Source organism: Mustela putorius, unplaced genomic scaffold (assembly GCF_011764305.1).
Source record: "Mustela putorius furo isolate JIRA1106 unplaced genomic scaffold, ASM1176430v1.1 tig00000083_pilon_pilon_pilon, whole genome shotgun sequence".
In the NCBI taxonomy this organism is placed as follows: domain Eukaryota; kingdom Metazoa; phylum Chordata; class Mammalia; order Carnivora; family Mustelidae; genus Mustela; species Mustela putorius.
Genome location: NW_025421273.1, coordinates 14,870,637 through 14,885,347, shown reverse-complemented (window position 1 = coordinate 14,885,347; position 14,711 = coordinate 14,870,637). Strand labels below are relative to the sequence as shown.

The 14,711-nt window shown below is 50.5% G+C and overlaps 1 protein-coding gene across 2 annotated transcripts in view; it reads right to left on the bottom strand.

Moving 5' to 3' along the window:
• PPP2R2C (protein phosphatase 2 regulatory subunit Bgamma) overlaps positions 1–14,711 on the bottom strand; it is a 128,149-nt gene that overhangs the window by 50,442 nt on the left and 62,996 nt on the right. The gene's annotated exons all lie outside the window — the stretch shown is intronic.

The following is a 14,711-nucleotide window of genomic DNA, read 5'->3' as shown; positions in this document are numbered from 1 at the left end:
TCCCTGCCCCCCATGAGTTCCCCATTGGAGGGACCCCTGTAACCTTCACGCATTCCTGGCCTGGACTCTGTAGGCACCAAGTCCAGCTTCAGCACCGGAGACCTACTCTCCAATAAACCACTGCTCTAAATATAGCCCCCACTCCAATCTCCCCCAACGACCTGAATCACGGCGTGTCTCGGCCCCAAATGCTGCACTGGTCCCCCAAACCAGATGCTGTGCCCTCCCAAAGCCCTCCTGGGCCGCCTCCCCGACCAGGTGGTGGCAGTTCCATCCTCCCCTGGCTCAGGCCCAAGCCTTGGAATCTCCCTGACCCCTTTCTCAGTCTCCCTTTCCATGGGCCGTGCCCCACCCTCCTGGACAGGCCCACCCACATCTCCCCGCCTCTCGCCTGGAAGATTCCAACAGCCCCCTAAAGGATCTCTTTGCTTTCTCCCTGCCACTGCTTATGCTAACCCCAGCAGAGCACGAGGGAGCCCACCCGAAACCCTCTGAGTCAAATCCCCATTTGACCTTGGAGTAAAGCGATGTCTCAGAGGGGCCTAAAGCTTGAGTAGTCTGCAGTCCCCAGAGGCAGAAGCCCAGACCTTGGCCCTTCTCCTGCACCTGCACAGAACATGGCCCTGCCTCCCACCCTGGGCTGGGCAATCTCCAGCCCCCGCCCACCGCCACCACTCCCCAGCTCTGGGTTTGGCCACGTGATTTGCTCTGGCCTACGGGACACCATCAGATAAGCCACCATCCTGTCCCTGCCAGAAGGACCTGCCCATGCCAGCCCAGCGGTCTCAGGAGGGGGAGAGGAATGCAGCAGAGTCAGCCCCAAGCAGGGCCTCTGCCCACCTGCTCGCCCAGCCCAACCCAGCCCAGATGAGCAGGATCATCAGGTGCTCAAGAAGAAATTGTGGTTGATTTCCACTGAGTTTCGTGTTTTCCACTTGGTAGAAGATAACCCCTCTCACCCCGCCCAGCCTCATCTTTCCTCCTGCCCACCTCGCTCTTCCACTCAGACGGGGCCCCTCGCTGCTTCTCAAAAGTACCTGCTATGTCTTATCTCAAGCCCTCAAGTGATTTTCACTTTCCTATTCAATCAACACCTTTTGCTTTTCCAATCAGTGCCTGTTACAGGCAGCTTCTGGCCTGCACTAGCCTTCTGAGCCTAAGTAAATGTCCATTTGACAACAAAAGAAATGAAGAGAGAGAAGGTGGTTTAGAAGTGGGATGATGAGCTGGACTTTCCATAGATCACGATAAAAGCACATTTCATTAAACTTAGAAAAACAAGACAAGGAGAGCAGCGGATGGGAATATGTAAATGCTTGCTGAGCACGGAGCGGGGGGCATACGTCAGGCCCTCCCCGGGGCCATCCACCCTGACTGAAGAGCACAAGCACACTGGACCCAGAGCCAGAGCCCAGCGGAGCCGGGGTCCCGGACAGCAAGGCAGCAGTCCTCGCTCTTCCTATTAGCAGCCCCTAAGGGGCAAAGAGCAGGATATAAAATTGTGTATAAAATGCTTTTAATTATATACACCAGTGATCACAGCCGTGTTAAATGGCAAACACACTGGGCAGAGGGAAGAAAAGCCGAAAAATGACTACCACCCCCCCCACATTAGCAGAGGGTACTTTGGGGTTGCTGCGATAAAATATTTTTGTTTCTTTTTCTACTTTTCTACATTTTCTCAATTTTCTGTAATGAAGGTAATTTTTAATAGCTTTATTGGGATACAACTGATTTACAAAAATGCACATATTTAATATATACAATTGGTGAGTTTGGACATATGCATAATTTATATTGTTTTTACGACGGAAGAATAACAATGCTATTAAATTAAAATGCCAATGTGACCACTGGTACCCAGAGCGAATGCAGTCTATAAATGCTGGGCGGTTACCACAGTAACAGACACTAACGTCTGTAGGCAATTTACAATTTATGTGTCAGTTTCACACACTCGGCCTCTTTTGAAACTCAAGCCAGCCCCTGAGGGGGATATGGCTATTATTTCCATTGGCAGCTGGAGAGATGGAGGACCCTGCACGGGGGCAATCTCCCGAGCTGTTCGAGGGCCAGTGGGAAGTCCTGGGTTGGAGTCTCAGCCCCAGCGCCTTAGCTGTGTGGCCTTGGGTTGGTCACCCCACTTCTCTGAGCCTCAGTTTTGTAGCATGGCCATAACAGAGCCTGCATAGGGTTGGAAGCTCCAGTGGGACCACGGGGTGTGTTGGGGAGAAAGGATCACGACTCTGAGGAATGAGGAGTTACCAAAATTAACTGGACAGAAAACTAAAAGCTCCCGGTCATCCTTGCTTCTGGCCTCCACAGACTCCCAATGGTGGGCTCAGACGTGAGCAAAATGAGTGGTAGCTCAACCTTACTAGGAAAGTTTGGGGGTCCTGACCTCCAGCCCTGCACTGGTCCCATCCTGGGAACATTTAGGGAGTAAGCAGGCCAAGGCATTGCTTCCTCGGACTTTGGGGCTCCTGAATGTTCCACATCTATTCACTGCTACAGGAAGTAACTTCCAGGGCTTACCCTAGGAAAGGTTACCTCCCCCAAGAGCTAGAAATCCTTATCAATAAAACCCTGAATCAGAAAGTCTATTCTCTCATCTTGGAACATCTGACACATCTTCTGCCCCAATACCACCTCCTCCAGGAAGCCTCCCGGAGAGTACTGCTGCCCCCCATTTCAGTAGTCTCCTACAACAACAGTCTAATGCCCACTGTGTGCCCCTCATTGAATGTGGACCCCTTCTTTCATGAGGGTGTCCGTATCCATGTTACTTCTCATCTTGACCATGGAAGGAAGCCCAGCGGTGCAGTCAATAACATCAGCTCACATGTCTTACATGCTTATCAGCCAGGCACTGTTCTCAATATCTCCATAGGAGCTTTCACTTCTGCTAATAGCCTGGTGGCTCCTGTTGGATCAACTCTCTCACCAATCACAACTACAAAGCCTGAGCAGAAAAACAATAAAACATAGCTACCTGAACACAGCTACTGTGAAAACACAGCTCAGCAGAAGAACAATAAAAAAAGCTACCAAATGCAGTTGGAACCTGCAGGAAAATTGGCAATCACTCACCCAGTGAGTAACTTTCGTGGCTTTTAGTCTGGGAACAGGCCCCAGTCTGTGCCATGTAGCTGTTGAAACTCAGGTAGAAAGTATTACACTTAAGGCTCAATGAACCAGGTGACAGAGGCTGGGGAAACCATAGTAGTAGACAGAAAGTAAGGTACTAAATTCTAGAAAGGGGGATGCCTGAGGGAGGTCCCCAAATACAGCACATAAACTCTGCCCAAATCTTTGGCCATAACACATGCATACCCATGATAGACTCCAAGCATCCCAGCTAAGGCTAAAAGAAGTGAACTGGAGTTTGTCCCCATCTCCCCAGAAATGGGGTTTGCCGTTGGAGTCAACCAAGTTAACTGCTCACAAATATAAAATAAAACAAAAATGCTCTTTGGAGGAATATCCTAAACATCTAGAATCTCTACAATGCTATCATTCACAATACCCGGGATATAATCCAAAATTATTTTGAAGACACACAAAGGAATAAGAGCACATTGCCCATACTTAATATAAGGATAATTGACAGAAACTAGCTATGGAATGCCCTGGATGTTGGAATTAGCAAATGAAAAAAATTTAAAGTAAGAATTATAACTATGTTCAAGGATGTAAAGGAAAATTTGCTCCCACTGGATGAAAAAAAGGGCATTTCAACAGAGAAAGAGAAACAATTTTTAAAATAACCAAGTGGAGGGGTGCCTGTGTGGCTCAGCTGTTGAGCATCTGCCTTCAGCTCAGGTCATGGTCCCAGTGTCATGGGATTGAGCCCCTCACTGGAATCCCTCTTCAGGGGGAGGCCTGCTTCTCCCTTTCCCACTCCCCCTGCTTGTGTTCCCTCTCTCACTGTCTCTCTCTGTCAAATAAATTAAATATTTTTTAAAAATAACCAAATGGACATCCTATAACTAAAGAATATAGTATCTGAAACAAAAAGCCATTGAATTGCTTAACTGAAAATTCAAGATGTTGGAAGAAAGACTTAATACACTTGAGAGAAAATAAATTGAAAGAGGAAAGAACAGATCTTCTGGGATCTGTAACTCAACATCAAATGTATAACATACACATAATTGGAGTTAGTAGAGTAGGAGAAAGATTTCAAGGAATAATGACTGACGAAATCCCCAGTATGGGAAAAGACATCAGTGCACACATTTAGGAAGCTCAGTTAACTCCAAAGAGGATAAATACCAAGAAAACCACACCTAACCATTAAACTGCTGAGGACCAAAATAATGGTAACGTTTTGTAAGCAGCTAGAATAAAACCATGTTACATTCAGAGGCATCGGGACTCAAATGAATGCTAATTTCTCATCAGAAATACTGGATCCAAGGGTGCCTGGGTGGCTCAGTCAGTTGGGCGGCTGGCTCTTGATTTCAGCTCAGGTCATGATCTTGGGATCTGGGATCAGCACCATGTTGGGCTCCATGCTCAATGGGAAGTCTGCTTGAGATTGTCACTCTCCCTCTCCCCCTATGTCTCCTATGGCTTGTGCTCTTTCTAAGATAAACAAATCTTAAAAAAAAAAAAAAAGATACTAGAGTCCAGAGTCCAGAAGATGTTCAAAGTGCTGAAAGAGAATTTAAAAATCTGTGAACCCAGAATTCTATATCCAATGCAAATATTCTTCAAGAATGAAAAGCAAGTGAAGACTCAGTTAAAGCTTTCTGTGGACCAGAAGACTAACCTTGGCACAATCCTGCTGTCCCCTCATCATTCTATCTTTACAGATAAGGACACTGGTCACTAAGAGGTGAGACACTTGTCCAAAGTCACACATGCAGCAGAACCTCTGCAGTGGACTTCTGGCATGTCCCTGCACCTGTAGCATAGAGCCTCAGGGTGCCACTGGCTAAAACCTCAGGCTCAGGGTCCCAACTCAGCACCAAGTGAGGTCCACCAAGCCCACCCATGATTGGTGGGTGCTTCAAGTCACCCTATCCTGAGTGAAGAAAAATCCCATGAAAACCTATGCTGTCTTCCACTTGGGAGGCGTCCCCTCTGCCTTCTGCTGCAGCTCTGGGGAGTCCCCCAAATGGCAAGGCAGGGTTGGAAGAGGCAGCTTGGACCATGGCACAAGGGGACACCAGTCAACTCCCTGGAACTGGGCACCACACAGCTCTGGCAGGGGAATCCCAGAGCTATCTGGTCAGGAAAGCCAGAAATCCACACTGTGGTCCAGTATGGGCTTAGGAAGAGGTCAAAGGTGGTGTCCGATATAACCAGCCAAATGACAGGTCCACACTGGGACCAGAACAGGTCACTGCAATAGTTAACCCTCCTGCTACTTCCTGGGAGCTGTTCTAGTACTTAAACATACAACACTAAATTCTCTTTGCTACCAAAAGCTGGAGTGATGCCACTGTCCCCATTGTACAGATGAGGAAACTGAGGCACAGAGATTACTAACTTGCCAAAAGCTGCCAGCTTGGTGTGTAAAGGGCCAGGACTCACTTCTACGCAAGCTGGCTCCACAGTCCTTGAACTTGACACCCAGCCTGGTGCTTCTCTGGATGTTTAAAGGAGTCAGAGGTGGGAGTGGGTGGGTGAAGACACTTCCTGGGAGAAAGCAGGAACTGAGGGGAAGGTCCTCACTCACCCGTTCTCTCCCCAAGCCTAGCGACACCTTCACAGAGCTCCAAAGTACAATTCCTGAAGGCAGGGGACCCAGGCCTGAGACCGGGAAAGCCGGGTGTTGGGGTCTGGCTCTGCTGGGGACACAATAGCTTGTGTCCACGTGCTTCCTGGGGACAAGAGAGAGCCGGCATGGGTCATGCTTGTCCTGTCTGCTGGCTTCCTAAAATGGCAAGGAGAATGCAGGAGAGGGAGAACACTGCACCTGGGGGCCAAGGAAGACCACTAGATACACAGCTGTGACTAAGTCAAGGGTTCTGTGAGGAAAGATTTGGCAGGAGACTTCCAGAACAGCCAGGGAAGGACCCACAAGAAAAACGGGCAGTTGTATCCACCTGCCTTGTCCACCCAGAGCAGACAAAGCCACAAGAAGTAGGAGGTGGCCCATCCAGTGAGTGGGGTGGGTCCACAAGACCCAGCTCCAGCCCCAGACCCACTGCTGGCCTCCAGCACGAGCAGGAGGGGGTGCAGAGGGGACATGCCAAGCCTGCTTCGGCCTCTGGACTGTTACCTGGGACAGGACAGCTGCTACCACATATATGACAAGGGGGCACTTAGCTCCCTGAAGGTGACCATCGGGGCACGGACCTGTCCAAGGCCTCATCCAGGGCAGGGAAGACTACCTCCCTAAGGCCTGATGAAGGGGAGGAGATACCACCCCAGAGGGCTGAGCTCACCGTCCACGCCTGCCTCCTGCACCTCTGCTCTCGACTGGGCACCAGCACCCAGCCTGACAGGGCTCCTGGCATCATGCTTCTGCTGAACCTCTGCCCCTGCCGCAGAAGTCCAGCCCCGTGTCCAAGCAGGTCTGCAAGAACCTGGACATGGCAGGGGTGGGGGAACAGCTCCCAGGCTGCAGGCAGAGGCTGGGTGGGGACAGCTGGCTGCTGTGGCCAGCTCAGGGAGGTCTCCTTGAATGATGCCGGGGTCACCTGGCCAGAGTACAATATGAAGGGGCTGGTGGGCTGTTTGGGAGGGTCTTGTGCAGTGGGCCCCCACCACCTCCCATCCTGTGGTCAGCTAGCCAGAGCCGGGGATGCCTAGAACGTTTGGCTCACAGAGTGCCCGTGAGAGAGAGGGGTGGTAGAAGGATGCCTAGGGTGGGGCTGGATGCTGGGCTGGTGAAGGCTGTCACTCCATGGGACGGTCATTATCTAGCAAATGGGAGATCTGCCTTCAAATCTCAGTCTTCTGAGCTGTGTGTGCTTGGAAAGCACATCATCTTTCTGAGCCCATTCAATCATCTGTGAAACAAAGATGGCCATCCACACCTTCCACGGTGGTTGAAAGTGACCTGACGTCACCTAGCATAGGATGGGCACTGGGTAAATATTAGGTTATGGTCTTAAGGAAAAATATTGGCTAGAGTTTGGTGTTTTTAAGGTAGAGTGTTGGATAAAAGAAAAAAAAAAGTACAGAGTTTCTGTTTGAGATGATGAAAAAGTCCTAGAAATGGGTTTGGTCACACAACAGTGGAAATGTACTTAATGCCACTGAATTGTCCACTTAAAAACGATTAAAATGATACGTTTTATCTTGTGCATATTTTACAAGAAGAAATTTCATTTATTTGGGCCCATCCAGGGACGCCAAAAAATTTTTAACTTAAAAAAAAAAAAGAATAGTTAATTTAATTTAAATTTTTAATTGATTTTTAATTAATTTGAATTAATTAAATTTAATTTTAAAAAAGAATAATTAAAAAAAAAGAAGTGAGCACCTACTGTATCCCAAACACTGTTGCATACAGGGGCGCGGTCCATATACGTTCCCCACAGGAAGCTCACTCCCTATGGAAGGGCACAACCAATAAGCAAATTTTCATATAAAAATACATCATTTTTCTGGGGAGGGCATGAGAGCTAAGATGAAAAATAAAAATAAAGGAGATGGAAGGGGCCGGAGGTGGTGTTTTAGTTGGGGAAGTCAAGGAAGACTTCCTGGAGGAGGGGCATTTCAGCAGTGGCCTGAGGAAGCCACACAGATATCAAGGGGTAGTAGCAGGTGCAAAGGCCCGGCGAGGTAGGAATCAGCTTGGTCTGCTGCAGGTAGGCGAGGAGGAAGCACATGCGTGAAGGTGATGGGAAGCAGGAAATGAGCTCAGAGTGGTGGGCCAGGTGGGGAGGTCTTTGGGGGAAGCAGGCCAAGGTAGGACTCAGGATTTGATTCCAGGTGACCCGAAAAACTGCAGAGCATTCTGGGCCAGGGTACCACCAACTAGCAAGGATTGATAGCTGAGGCTACCCATATGTGCGTCTCTCACTAAGGGAGGTGAGCTCTTTTGGGGGTGGGGGGAGCAGAGACACTTCCCCGCCCGGTGCAGGCCTGGCCCGAGCAGCTCCCAGGAAAGGGTTAAGCAGCAGAGATGGCAGGAACCCACTCTGTCCCCACCACCCACATGCCTTCCCTCATTTCTCTGTCTCGCTCTGGTTCCTCAGCTGCTGGGAGAGGCATCACGATGTCTCTGTGGTAGCTGCTTTTATTTTTAACACTTTAAAAACAGAGATATGATTCACGTAACATAAAATTCACATTTCAAACTGTATACTTCAGCGGTTTTTAGTGTAGTCACTGTGTTGTGCAGTCATCGCCCCTACCTAATTCCAGAACATTTCATTCACGCCCCAAGAGAGCCCCTGTGCCTGTTAGCAATCACTCCTCACTCCCTGCTGGGCCCTAATCTGCCTTCTGTCCCTGGGGCTTTGCCTCTTCAGGACACCTGCTCTAACTGGGATCCTAGAGCTCCGGGCCTTCTGTGTCCAGCTTCCTTTCCTTGGCCTGTTCTCAAGGTTCACCCGTGTGCAGGGTACACCACTGCTCCATCCTTTCTTGGCTGAGGACCACTCCGCTGTGATCAAGAATGGGACAGGTCCTGTTCCCTTCCAGCAGAAACGCAGGCCCCAGAAGGCTTGAGTGGGAGCCCGTGAGTGGCCCTGTGCCCTGGGACCCCTGACCCGCTGAGGGGCTGAGCGAGGGCGGGACTGTGCTGTCCCTTCCATGGCTGCTCCCTGAGGTGGGCAGTGTTTAGGGAGGGCAGGGGCTGGGCCTACCAGCTCCTCCCTGCCAGGCCAAATGGGTGCCTGCTGCACAGCCATAAGCCCGGCCAGCCCAGAGGCAGATGGGGACGGGAGGAGTGGGGACAGTGATGGGTTTGCCTATGGTCAGCAGGACCTGGTCAGGCCGCTGAGTCTGACTTCGGGCCAGGGCAGATTGTGCTCAGAACAGGGGCAACTCCCCAGACTGGGCTCCAGGAGAGCCCCCGAGTGTCACTCCTCAATCACACCCCTGTGGGCCCAGAAGTTGGCCAGGGGGCCTAGGGCCAGCAGCTGGTCTTGGGACAGGGCAGGGTGAAAGGGACCCAGAGAAGGCCACCTTCTCCCTGCCCGCTTCCTCACAGCACAAGCTCCAGGAAAAGCGCACACATCATCGTCTGGGCTCCTCTCCTAAAGAGGAAGATTCCCAGGGCTCTGTTCAGACCCAGCGGATCAGAATCTCTTGCTGGCTTTGGAATCTGCATTTTGACAGGCTCTCCTGTGCTATGCCAAGATCTCCAAGCTGCTGGTGAAGCACTGGGGCAGCTGGAGCCTCGGTTTCCCAATCTCTACAGTGGGTACAATGCTATTGTCTCTCAGGGTTGGTTGTGAGGACTTGAGGCAACATATACAAAAGTGTCTGATAACAAGAAACTGCCCCAAAATGGAGCTGCGATCAGTAGAATGTTGTGATTCTGCACACAAACCAGTAGAATGATCTGGATACCGAGAGGAAGGGCAGAGGGAAGAATTAGTACACAGAGGGGGTGGTTTGAGATATGGTGAATTTGCTGTCGGGGGACCTGGCTCTGAACCCCATGGAGTCTCAGCCTCCCCCTCTGTGTAATGGTCGTGGTAAGAGCGGCCCATGCTGGAAGGCTCTGGAAATGGCAACGAGCTTTCACAGGCCAGGATGATGAGCTTGCTGTGGAGGGGAGGATGGAGGCCTGAGGCTGACCCAGACTGACAACCAGGGTCTGGCTGGGCCAGCTGGAGCAGGGCCCTCCCAGCGCCTGGGTCCTATAAGCTCCGGCCATCCAGCTCAGGATGCAGCCAGTCCCTCAGACCCCTGCTGGCAGCCAGGCAACGCTGGGCCAAATGGCCCAGTGACAAGGACACCCTTCGGGCCTCATCACATCAGTGTGTCCATTGGTTCCTTTGTCAGGCCTGCATCTGCTCTGCTCCAGGGCTGGGGCACGGGGCTGGGCACTGAGCTGGGTGCTGTCATCATGGCTGGCACAGCCAGCTGGCCCCGCTGTCCTGGTCCCGGCCATCACTACTTCTCTCCTGGGAGATCGGAGCTTCCTGCCTTTGTCCGGCCCGGTCCATGCAGGCCAGAGGGCCTTTTGTGAAGTTGAAACCCCATCACACTGTGACCTTCCCTAAAACCTTCTGTGGCTCCCCATTGTCCTCGCCTGCCTCTCTCTCCCTCCAAACACAACCCCAACCCTTAGCCAGCCTGGACTTTTGTGTTTTCCCAAATGGGACTAGTGGCCACTGACTAAGGGTCAGATCTCATGCTAGGCCACGGGAACCAGCAGGGCACCAAATGGGAACTAAGCGGAACTTGTTCCTCCCAACACCAAGTGTCTGTTGGCGGGGGAGTGTCCACAAAGAAACAAAGAAACACCGCGCACTGTACTCTCTCTCCTTCCCCTTCCTCCTAGGAAGGCCCTGCAGCCCACCTTCTGGGAGAAAGTCCAGTGCAAGGTGACAGCACCTTCCCGCCAAAGTGTGGCAGTGCCTGGACACCCCCAACCATTGTTCCAGCCTTGTCATCAGAGGTGCCCCCCCAGATGCCCAAGGGTGAGGCCATGGCCTTAGCAGCAAGTAGACAGGGTCACTCTAGCTGGGCACTGGTTGAGGACCGCTGGCAGCAGTCCCACTTCCAAAGTTCAGTTTCCTCATCTATAAAACGGGCATGACTATGCCTATGGAATAGGATGTGGCAAGCAAAGGTTAGCGTGGAGCCCACTTGATTTTGCCGCTGCTGCCACTCCTCCACGGGGCCTCATTCACCAGCAAGGAGCACACTCGGGCCATTAGACTGCCTGCCTTTCTCCCTGGTGGGCCAGAGTCCTGGCTTCCCTGGGGCTCCCCTCTCCCGGCCTTGAGGTGTCCGGGCTATGTGGCTGGCACAGCCACTCTGCTTGTCCAAGGCCATGGACAAGCAGATGTCCCCATCATGGTTTCGCCTGGCACTCTGGAGGAACCCAGGTCCTGGGGGCACATACTCACTGAGAGCCACTGCAGGCAGGGTGCTGGCCAGGAGTCTTCCCTACATGCGGCATTAAGTCCCCACCATAGCTCTAGGACTGGGGGCCATTCTGCCATCTCCATGCAGGTAAACCCAGGTATGCAGATACCAACTGCAGGGCCAACATGGAGACTAACCCTTAAACTTGGCGTCACAATCACCACAAGCATTTCGCACCTATGACCTTACTTAATGGCTGTGTTGGCCTTCTGGGGTGGCACAACTCTCCCCCACTTATAGATGGGAAAACTGAGGCACCCTGACGGTAGGGTCTGTGCTGTGTTGGTAGATAGCTGACCACTGGCTCTTTGGGGGACGGGGTGGGGGTGGGGAACCAGAGTGAACATGCTGATGTGTGTGTTTGCTAAGGCTGAGATCTCAAGTCATTCTCAGTTTAACAACAGGCCTGCAAAATCCCTAAAAATGTAACAGCCAGGGCTGGGGCACCAAATTTTGACACAAGACACCTCTCTGGCACACCCCAGGCGAGTCCCCCGCATCCATGCCTGCCCGGGTCCTGAATCCGGCCTCAGTCGCAGCCTTCAGCCTCCAAGCGAGACTCCTCCTGCAGCCCCACCGTGGCCCTTGGGGGGGCAGCATGACCCCTGGAAGCCCCATGTCTCAATCAGCAGGACCCTCCCACGGCTTCCCAGCCCCACCTGGCTCAGCCCAGCATCACGGAGGCGCTCGTGGAGAACAGCCAGACCCCAGCACACTAGGAAATGGGCCAAACATTCATATCTGCCTTACGGGGCTGGGAGGAGTAAATGTGTGAGCCTGAGTTCCTGTTAGATCAGGACCCAGAACAGCCAAAACAACTTTACAGAAAAAGAGCAAAACTGGGAGCCCTACCCAACCTGACTTCAAGACTTGCTATAAAGTTACAATCGTCAGACTGTCGTATTGCTACAAGGACACAATGGGACAATAGAATGGAGAGGTCAGAAATAGACCCACACATCCATGATCTATGGTTTTGTTAAAGACACCCCAAGCAACTGGATGAAGGAAGGATGGTCTTCCCAATCCATAAATAAATGTATGGGGAAAAAAGTTAACGTTAATCCTTAATTTACGTACAAAAAAAAAACCCCGGACAAAGTTATGTCGGAATAAGTCACAGACCTAAATAGAAAAGCTAAATAGAAAAGCTAAAAGCTATAAAAATATAGGAGATAATCTTTGCAGTTTTGATTTCTTAGACAAGACCTAAAAATCATGAATGGCCAAAGAAAAAATAATAATAAGTTGTACTTGATTGAAATTTAAAGCTTTGGGGTGCCTGGGTGGCTCAGTGGGTTAAAGCCTCTGCCTTCAGCTCAGGTCATGATTCCAGGGTCCTGGGATCGAGCCCCACATCAGGCTCTCTGCTCCACGGGGAGCCTGCTTTCTCCTCTCTCTCTGCCTGCCTGTCTACTTGTGATCTCTCTCTGTGTCAAATAAATAAATAAAATCTTTAAAAAAAAAAGAAATTTAAAGCTTTGTTCTTTGAAAGAGACCATTATAAAAACAAAAAGGCAAGCCACAGATTGAGAGGAAATATCCACAACATGTATGGCGGACAAACCACCCATATCCAGAGTGTACACAGACCTCGTATGACTCAGTAATAAGCCTGCAAACCACTTAAACAAACATGAGTAAAATATTTGATAGAGAAAAAATACTTTGCTCTTAGAGCAAAATATATGAATGGCTAGTAAAGACATGAAAAGTTGCCCAATACCATTGCTCACCAGAGAAATGCACATTTAAATCCCAGTGAGAGGGACACCTGGGTGGCTCAACTGGTTAAGCAACCAGCTCTTGGTTTTAGCTCAGGTCATTGTCTTAGGGTCGTGATATTGAGTCCTGCATTAGGTTCTGCGCTAAGCATGGAGTCTGCTTAAGATTCTCTCTCTCCCAGGAGGCCTGGGTGGCTCAGTCGGTTCAGCATCTGCCTTTAGCTCAGGTCATGATCTCAGAGTCCTGGGATCAGGTCCCACCTCAGGTTCTCTGCTCAGTGGGGAGTCTGTGTCTCCCTCTGCCCCCCTCTCCCAGCTCATGCTCTTGCTCTCTCTCTCTCTCTCTCTCTTCCTCTCTGACAAATAAATAAAGTCTTTTAAAAAAAAAAATTCTCCCTCTCTTGTTCCCACTGCTCCTCTCATGTTCTTGCTCTCTCTCAGAAAAATAAATAAATAAAAACAAATAAATAAATAAATCCCACTGAGATGCCAGTAGACATCCAAGATAAGGACTGAAATTAAACAGACTGATAATCCCAAGTTGGTGAGAGTGTCCCACAACTGAAAATCTTCCCCGCTGGTGGGAACACACAGCGATTTCAGCCCTGTAGGTAAGAGCTGGGTGGCTTCTTGTAGAGCTCAGCACATGCTGCTCATATGACCCAGCCATTTCTGGTCACCAAGAATAACAAAGCTCATGAACATGAAGACTTGCCCACACGTGTTCCTAGCAGCTTTACCCACAGCGGCTCGAAACTGGAAATGATGCGCCAACAGGTGAACGCAGAAACAAACTGTGGTACGTCCATACAGTGGAATGCCGCTCAGCCATCAGGATGGACGCGCCAGTGAGACACACAATGGGGGGGGGCGGAGTCTCAAGTGGATTATGCCCAGCGAAAGAAGCCAGACAAAAGCACATGTGGTCCATGTATTTGAAGCTCCAGGAAAAGCAAATCAATATACAGTGTCAGAAGGCAAATCAGCGGTCGCCAGGACACAGGGCACAGTCCGAGAGAGATGCGCCAGAGAACAAGGAAACTTCTGGGGGTGACGGGAATGTTCTGAATCCTAATCGTGATCCTAATCATCAGACTCCTAATTGTAATCCTAATCGTTAGAACGCCGCAGTTTATAGCACTCACTAACACCGTTTTTAAGTTTTTATTTGCAGTAAAGGGGAAAGGGGGAGGGGAAGCCACCACGGCAGGCACCTACCCTGCTCTGAATCCTCCAGAGTACTGATGGTTTAATACCCTCAGGGCTCTAGAGACAAGCCGACCACCTGAATAATTACATTAAGGGAAACAATCATTCGGTGCATTTTTCATCAACTGAGATCATTCATATTTATCAAGCTGCTAATTCATCTCGATTTGTCTAAGAAGGTCTGACCCACCCATGCCTGGGCATGAGAAATGCATTGTGCCAGACACTCAGCAGAATCTCATTAATTGCATGTTGAATTAATTAATAATTGTCCTGCTTCCCCCAGTGCACGGAGTTCATCAAAGGCCAACAGAAAGCCAGAAGCCAGCATGGGTAGCCTGAGCTGACCTCTGGAGAAGCCCAAGATGCCCCCGCTCCATGGATAAAGCCTTTTCCAGGGTACTCTCAGATCCTGAGGCTTGGACCAGCAAGCAAAGGCAGAGTCAGGACCATTTTGATGTGATATGAGGGGTCCGGCTGGGCCATACAGCAGTGAAGCTTGAAAACCGGTGGGCAGCCAACATGGCATCAAAAGCAAGCTTCCACCAGAAATGTCCAGTCTAACCGAATGACAGAAGTCTGAAGCTGGATAAAACAGCAGGGGACAGTTGAGCCAAAGCGTGAGGGTCTTGACTGGAGGGGTCTCAGGTCAAGCCAGTCGGAGCTGGTATTTTCCTCCTAACCTACCTCCTTTGGGATGCTGTCTAAGATACCTTGTCAATGGAAAGTGACCCAGGGAGGGGGACACACGCTTTCTCTTTTAGCTTC